We start from the raw sequence: 8751 nt of genomic DNA on the forward strand, positions 1-8751 counted from the left end.
CTCCAATACTGTGCTTGCGACTCTGAAGCTACTATATGACAAGTCCAGGATAGCCTGCTGGAGATTGAGGCTTCAGGGAAGAGAACTAAGGTGCCCCAGCTAATAGCCTGCCAATCACCAGACATGTGAGTGAGGCTGTCCTGTATCATCTGGCTTCCAGCTGATCCACCAGCTGAGTATAGACATGTGAGAGAGCTGAACAGAGATCAGCAGAGTCAGCCCAGATTTGAAAATCACCTGGTCAACTCACAGAATTGTGAGCTAAATAAAATATTTATTGATTTAAGCCACTGTGGTTTGGGGTGGTTCATTACACAAAAAAAGCTAATCAGTACAGGGGGCCTCGATTAAGAAACCAGACTCAACTGGAGAATAATATATGATCCTATGTGGTTAGGTCTTATAACTGACAATGTTAATGCTTCACCCTTAATTGGTCAGGCCTTACCATTTCTGTTCATGTTTATGTGACTTCCAACTGCCAATTTCTGCATTTTTTTTGCCAGAGGGCTTTCTCTGGGCAACAGAGCCCACCTTGCCTGCTGTGCACTCAGTAGACCAGAAGTCCTGGAGAATTAACATTTGCTATGAGCAGCCTTCAACCAGTGATGAATGGGAGTTCATGTGTATATACCCCAATAACTTGCAAAATGAACAATTTGTTCCAAACAGTCTCCTGGAGTTCCCCAGTGAGATTGTGCTCCAGGAATTGGTAAAGAGCTTCCAGGTTCAACAGAGGGGAGGACTGCTGGCCGGGGCCTTCAGCATGCTGCTTCAGTGAGGGGCTCCATTGCCGCCACCCTGCTTGCTGCCTTCCTGGGTACCACTCCCCCAGTGAGTCCAACATGACATGCTCCTTTCAGGCTCTTGGATGCTGCTCTGAGCAGTGTCACCCTTTACACTAGAAAGCTGGTAGGCACTATAGGGAAAAAGCAAAACAAGAAGGAAATAGAGGAGGTGCTAGAAGAGAAGGAAGAAAAATATGTGGTGGAGAACATTGTTGACTGTCAACTGGTAAAGGGCAAAGTGGAGCCCTCCTAAAGTGGAGGAGTTTCTTAGATGAGGATGACTCTTGGAAGCCAGAAGAGAACCTGTATTGCCTGACCTCATTGCTGAGTTTCTACAGTCACAGAAAATAGCACCTGAGACAGACAGATCAGAAAGAGGCAAGTGCAAAGCTGATTCTGATTCTGAAGATAATGGAGAGGACAGCAAACCAAAGAAGAAAGAAGAGTCAGAAAAGCCACAAGGCTTTGCTGGGCTTTGGAGCCGAGCAAATTATTGGAGCTACAGACTCCAGTGGAGAGTTCACGTTCCTGATGAAATGGGAAAACTCTGATGAGGCTGACCTGGTCCCTGCCAAGAAAGTCAATATCAAATGCTCACAGGTTGTCATATATATACTTTTATGAGGAAAGGCCTATGTGGGCATTCCTACCTCAGGAGGGCAATGACAAAAAATAATGACAAGAATTATTCTCCTGAGCACTAGCCCTGTCACATCTGGCTGGGAGTTTCAAATGGGGAGGGAAGGAATTTGACTTCTGTTGACATCACAGAGGTGGCTTGAGAAGATATCCTTTGAAGAGCCAGTATAGTCTTTGTGCCCTGCAGTAGTAGGCCAAGTGCTTGGAAACTGTTCCAAGCTGTGTAGCTTGCACATAGTCCCAGTGGAGGGGAAGGAGGATAAGTGTTTCAAGATAACCTTTGTTGCACTTTGCTGAGAAAAAGCAAAGGGCCTTCTATGAAGGACAAAACTTGCAGAATTGGGTGTGTAAGAGAGCAAAAAGATACTGTAGATCTTCAAAGAGCATCTCCACAACCCTCAGCCTTCTTCCCAATAATGTCAACTCTGCATTTTTACAGTATAGCATTATGTAGTTTTTGGCTATTACTGGTGTATGATTTGGGGAAGGGAGAGATGGAGTGGGGAGAAATGGAGATGGGCAGCCTCATTTTGATTACAATTTAGGGCCCGATTGGGGAAATAGTGAAACGATGGAAAGGACAATGATTTGTTTCTATGTCCAGAATATTTTACATTAAATATGTCATTGGCACCATAAATAAGAACTGTGAGAGACTATTTGAAAACTGAATAAGCACGTCCATACCACAATATCTTGTGTATCCCATAAGTATATACATCTTCTTTGTACCCACAAAAATTATTTGTCAATTAAAAAAACCTGTAAGACAAGGTATTCCCTGCTTGAATTTAATGCTGTTCCCCACAAAGAACTAAGCCAAATCATAAGTTACGAAAGCTGCCATTTTGCAGATGGAAAGTAACTAAGGAGGAAAACGTTTTATTGAAGCCTATACACAGGCAGATCATTCTGTCTTAGAGGTGCTAATTCCTGAAATTAAAGAAGAAAACCCTTTATTTTCCAATTATGAAGTTATAAATATCAGCTTCGCCATCCAAGCCAATGGCTAAGGTGTTGGGGAAGGAGAAGAGGGTGGTAGAGGAGATGGGAGAATAGGGGAAAGACAAGGGCCTATGTGCTTAGGATGGAGAACTCTTGGAGTCTCTCTGTTTTTTGAGCTTTGAACTCTCAAACCACTGGTGGCAGCCTCCAGTCACTGACAGCACAAGTTTCATTGAATCAATTTAGGAGATGAATGATTTCAAAAGCCTTTGTATCAGGAGAAGATTAAACTTTCATACTGGGGCAGTGGTTCACTTTAAAACAAAACAAAACAAAACAAAACAAAACAAAACAAATTTAAAAAATAAATCCTAAGAATTAAGTGATATCTAAAATGCTCTGTGTTAAGTCAGGAGCTCCATCAGTTCTTGATATCATCTAGACTTGCATCTAGAGCTATGTTGTAAAATTGTTTTAGGCATGTATTAGGCTTCTGTGAAAACTTTGATTACATGTAAACTTCTTACCACATTGTCAATTTTTGTCTTAATAAAAGTATAGATTTATATTTTTATAAAGCATTTTCAACATCACCTCCCTGCTCTTGTCTCATTCATCTTCAGCCTGATTTGGAAACACACAGTCATTTGGGCTGTCTCACTGGCGGAAGCTGGACATTTGCATGCAACAAATTTGGCAGGATGGTTTTGAAGTGGGGAGGGGAGAGCTTTTGATATGATTATTGGAGATAGAATGAAGGTCAAGGACGGGAAGAAGCTGGGAGACAAGGGAGAGGAATGCGAACTGGAGAGAGATCTTCTTTACCTCATATAGAAAGAAAAAAAGTTACAAGTTTATTGTGTTCATTTTTCTTTTATTTTTTTAAAATTAAAGGTACCATCCCATACTTTATTGATTTTTTCTCTTTTTTTAAATTGCATTTTAGGTTTTGGGGTACATGTAAAAAACATGCAAGATTGTTGCATAGGTACACACATGGCAGTGTGATTTGCTGCCTTCCTCCGCATCACCTATATCTGGCATTTCTCCCCATGCTATCTCTCCCCAACTCCCCACCCCACCCTGTCCCTCCCCTATTTCCCCCCGACAGACCCCAGTGTGTGATGCTCCCCTCCCTGTGTCCATGTGTTCTCATTGTTCAACACCCACTTATGAGTGAGAACATGCGGTGTTTGATTTTCAGTTCTTGTGTCACTTTGCTGAGAATGATGGTTTCCAGGTTCATCCATGTCCCTATAAAGGACATGAACTCATTGTTTTTGATGGCTGCATAATATTCCATGGTGTATATGTGCCACATTTTCCCTGTCCAGTCTATCATCGATGGGCATTTGGGTTGGTTCCAGGTCTTTGCTATTGTAAACAGTGCTGCAATGAACATTTGTGTGCATGCGTCCTTATAGTAGAATGATTTATAATCCTTTGGATATATACCCAGTAATGGGATTGCTGGGTCAAATGGAATTTCTATTTCTAGGTCCTTGAGGAATTGTCACACTGTCTTCCACAATGGTTGAACTAATTTACACTGCCACCAACAGTGTGAAAGTGTTCCTATTTCTCCACATCCTCTCCAGCATCTGTTGTCTCCAGATTTTTTAATAATTGCCATTCTAACTGGTGTGAGATGGTATCTCAATGTAGTTTTGATTAGGATTTCTCTAATGACCAGTGATGATGAGCATTTTTTCATATGTTTGTTGGCCTCATGTATGTCTTCTTTTGTAAAGTGTCTGTTCATATCCTTTGCCCACTTTTGAATGGGCTTGTTTGTTTTTTTCTTGTAAATCTGTTTGAGTTCTTTGTAGATTCTGGATATCAGCCCTTTGTCAGATGGGTAGACTGCAAAAATGTTTTCCCATTCTACTGGTTGCTGATTCACTCTAATGAGTGTTTCTTTTGCTGTGGAGAAGCTGTGAAGTTTGAATAGGTCACATTTGTCTATTTTGGCTTTTGTTGCCAATGCTTTTGGTGTTTTGGTTATGAAGTCCTTGCCTATGCCTATATCCTGAATGGTTTTGCCTAGATTTTCTTCTAGGGTTTTTATGGTGTTAGGTCTTATGTTTAAGTCTTTAATCCATCTGGAGTTAATTTTAGTGTAAGGTGTCAGGAAGGGGTCCAGTTTCTGCTTTCTGCACATGGCTGGCCAGTTTTCCCAACACTATTTATTAAACAGGCACTCCTTTTCCCATTGCTTGTTTTTGTCAGGTTTGTCAAAGATCAGATGGTTGTAGATGGATGTGTGGTGTTGCCTTTGAGGCCTCTGTTCTGTTCCATTGGTCTATATCTCTGTTTTGGTACCAGTACCATACTGTTTTGATTACTGTAGCCTTGTAGTACAGTTTGAAGTCCAGTAGGGTGATGCCTCCTGCTTTGTTCTTTTTGCTTAGAATCGACTTGGTTATGCGGGCTCTCTTTTGGTTCCATATGAAGTTTAAGGTGGTTTTTCCCAGTTCTGTGAAGAAGGTCATTGGTGGCTTGATGGGAATAGTGTTGAATCTGTAAATTACTTTGGGCAGTATGGCCATTTTCACGATATTGATTCTTCCTAACCATGAACATGGAATGTTTCTCCATCTGTTTGTGTCCTCTCTTATTTTGTTGAGCAGTGGTTTGTAGTTCTCCTTGAAGAAGTCCTTTACGTTCCTTGTTAGTTGTATTCCTAGGGATTTTATTCTTTGCAGCAATTGTGAATGGCAGTTCATTCTTGATTTGGCTCTCTTTAAGTCTGTTATTGGTGTATAGGAATGCTTGTGATTTGTGCACATTGATTTTGTATCCTGAGACTTTACTGAAGTTGCTTATCAGTTTCAGGAGATTTTGGGCTGAGACATGATTGCAGATCACGTCGTCTGCAAATAGAGACAATTTGACTCCCTCCTTTCCTATTTGAATACCCTTTATTTCTTTTTCTTGCCTGATTGCTCTGGCTAGAACTTCCAATACTATATTTAATAGGAGTGGTGAGAGAGGGCACCCTTGTCTAGTGCCAGATTTCAAAGGGAATGCTTCCAGTTTTTGCTCATTCAGTATGATATTGGCTGTTGGTTTGTCATAAATAGCTTTTATTATTTTGAGGTATGTTCTGTCAATACCTAGTTTATTCAGGGTTTTTAGCATAAAGGGCTGTTGAATTTTGTCAAAGGCCTTCTCTGCGTCTATTGAGATAATCATGTGGTTTTTGTCTTTGGTTCTGTTTATGTGGTGAATTATATTTATAGACTTGCGTATGTTGAACCAGCCTTGCATCCCTGGGATGAATCCTACTTGATCATGGTGGATAAGCTTTTTGATGTGCTGTTGCAATCGGCTTGCCAGTATTTTATTGAAGATCTTTGCATAGATGTTCTTTATGGATATTGGCCTGAAGTTTTCTTTTCTTGTTGGATCTCTGCCGGGTTTTGGTATCAGGATGATGTTGGTCTCATAAAATGATTTGGGAAGGATTCCCTCTTTTTGCATTGTTTAGAATAGTTTCCAAAGGAATAGTACCAGCTCCTCTTTGTGTGTCTGGTAGAATTCGGCTGTGAACCCATCTGGACCTGGGCTTTTTTTGTGTGGTAGGCTCTTAATTGCTACCTCAACCTCAGCTCTTGTTATTGGTCTATTCAAGGGTTTCGAATTCTTTCTGGTTTACTCTTGGGAGGATGCAAGTGTCCAGGAATATATCCATTTCTTCCAGATTTACTAGTTTATGTGCATAGAGTTGTTTGTAATAATCTCTGATGATGGTTTGAATTTCTGTGGTATCTGTGGTAATATCCCCTTTATCATTTTTTATTGCATCTATTTGGTTATTCTCTCTTTTCTTTTTTATTATCCTGGTTAGTGGTCTATTTTGTTCATCTTTTTGAAAACCAGCTCCTGGATTTATTGATTTTTTTGAAGGGTTTTCTGTGTCTCTGTCTCCTTCAGTTCTGCTATGATCTGAGTTATTTCTTGTCTTCTGCTATGTTTTGAGTTTTTTTGATCTTGCTCCTCTAGCTCTTTCAATTTTGATGATAAGGTGTGAATTTTAGGTCTGTTCCTGCTTCTCATGTGGGCATTTATTGCTATATATTTTCCTCTAGAGACTGCTTTAAATGTGTCCCAGAGATTCTGGTATGTTGTGTCTTTGTTCTCGGTGGTTTCAAAGAACATCTTTATTTCTGCCTTCATTTCATTGTTGATCCAGTCAACATTCAAGAGCCAGTTGTTCAGTTTCCATGAAGCTGTGCAGTTCTCAGTTAGTTTCTGAATTCTGAGTTCTAGCTTTATTGCACTGTGGTCTGAGAGACTGTTTGTTATGATTTCCGTTCTTTTGCATTTGCTGAGGAGTGATTTACTTCCAATGTGGTCAGTTTTAGAGTAGGTGTGATGTCATGCTGAGAAGAATGCATATTCTGTGGATTTGGGGTGGAGAGTTCTGTAAATGTCTATTAGGTTTGCTTGTTCCAGGTCTGAGTTCAAGTCCTGGATATCCTTGTTAATTTTCTCTCTCATTGATCTGTCCAATATTGACATTGGGGTGTTAAAGTCTCCCACTATTATTATATGGGAGTCTAAGTATTTTTGTAAATCATTAAGAACTTGTGTTATGTATCTGGGTGCTCCTATATTGAGTGCATATATATTTAGGATCATTAGCTCTTCTTGTTGCATTGATCATTTTACCATTATGTAATGTCCTTCTTTATCTCTTTTGATCTTTGTTGCTTTAAAGTCTATTTTATCAGAGATGAGAATTGCAACTCCTGCTTTTTTTTGCTCTCCATTTGCTTGGTAAATCTTTCTCCATCCCTTTATTTTGAGCCTTTGTGTATCCTTGCATGTGAGATGGATACAGCACACCGATGGGTTTTGTTTTTTTATCCAATTTTCCAGTCTGTCTTTTGATTGGGGCATTTAGTCCATTTACATTTAGGGTTAATATTGTTATGTGTGAATTTGATCCTGCCATTTTGATGCTAGCTGGCTGTTTTGCCCGTTAGTTGATGCAGTTTCTTCATTGTGTTGATGCTCTTTAGCATTTGGTATGTTTTTGGAGTGGCTGGTACTGGTTGCTCCTTTCTATGTGTAGTGCCTCTTTCAGGAGCTCTTGTAAAGCAGGCCTGGTGGTGATGAAATCTCTGAGTACTTGCTTGTTTGTAAAGGATTTTATTTTTCCTTCACTTATGAAGCTCAGTTTGGCTGAATATGAAAATCTGGGTTGAAAGTTCTTTTCTTTAAGGATGTTGAATATTGGCCCCCATTGTCTTCTGGCTTGTAGGGTTTCTGCTGAGAGATCTGCTGTGAGTCTGATGAGCTTCACTTTGTGGGTAACCCGACCTTTCTTTCTGGCTGCCCTTAGCATCTTCTCCTTCATTTCAACCCTGATGATTCTGATGATTATGTGCCTTGGGGTTGCTCTTCTTAGGGAATATCTTTGTGGTCTTCTCTGTATTTCCTCATTTTTCTTTTACTAGTCTTTTTCTTCCAATACTATTTTTAGGTGTGTGTTTGTTTGATATATAATTTACATATAGTGAAATACATAGATCTTCAATGTACTGTTCAACAAGTTTTAACAAATGTATATACCTGTATAAGCACCTCAAAAATCAAGATATAGAGCATTTCTATTACCCCTGGATTGTTCCCTTGTGCCCCTTTGCAGTCATTCCTCATTCTTCACCAGAGGCAATCACTGCTGTGATTTCTATCCTATATTGTAATTGGCTGTTCCAGAATTTCATAAAAATGAAATCATATAGTATGTACTCTTTTATGTATCACTTCTTTATTCAATATAATGTTTTTGAGATTATCCATGTTGTGTATATCAGTAGTTCTTTCCTTTTTATTGCTCGATTGTGTTTCATTGTATGACTATAGCATAATTTATTTATAAATTTTTATCATGTTGGATATTTGCATTATTTCTTGTTTTTATCTCTTCTTAATAAAGCTACTATGAGTCTTCTTATGGGCATATATTTTCATTTCTGTTGAGTATATATCTAAGAGTGAAATTGCTGGATTATAGGGTAGATGTGAAGCCTTTGCTCTGGTTGCCTTTGTGACTGACCCATTTTCCCGAGCCCTCGCCTTGCCTGCTTTCCTTCTGGGTCTAGAGTACTAAGATTCCAGCAAGCATTCTGTGGAGGGGCCTCATGCATTCTCCTGCAAGGTTCAGAGCAGGAAATAGGGGAGGGTCAGGAAATAGCATAGGGCTAGAAGTTGAGCATGAGTGATTTGGAGACCAGGATCTAGTCTTGGTTCTTTCATTAATAATTTTGAGGCAAGTAGTTTCCTAACCTTTAATCTTCCCCATTGTCTGCTCTTCAAGACTCCTTCCAGATGGTTCTATACTTCTCTTGTGAGTTCATAAAAGATGCTC

At 39.7% G+C, this 8751-nt stretch overlaps 1 pseudogene; it reads left to right on the plus strand.

Moving 5' to 3' along the window:
- The first annotated feature begins 849 nt into the window (after positions 1-849).
- LOC118150657 (chromobox protein homolog 1 pseudogene) lies at positions 850-1766 on the plus strand (annotated as a pseudogene).
- The last annotated feature ends 6985 nt before the right edge of the window (positions 1767-8751 follow it).

Source organism: Callithrix jacchus, chromosome X (assembly GCF_049354715.1).
Source record: "Callithrix jacchus isolate 240 chromosome X, calJac240_pri, whole genome shotgun sequence".
NCBI lineage: Eukaryota > Metazoa > Chordata > Mammalia > Primates > Cebidae > Callithrix > Callithrix jacchus.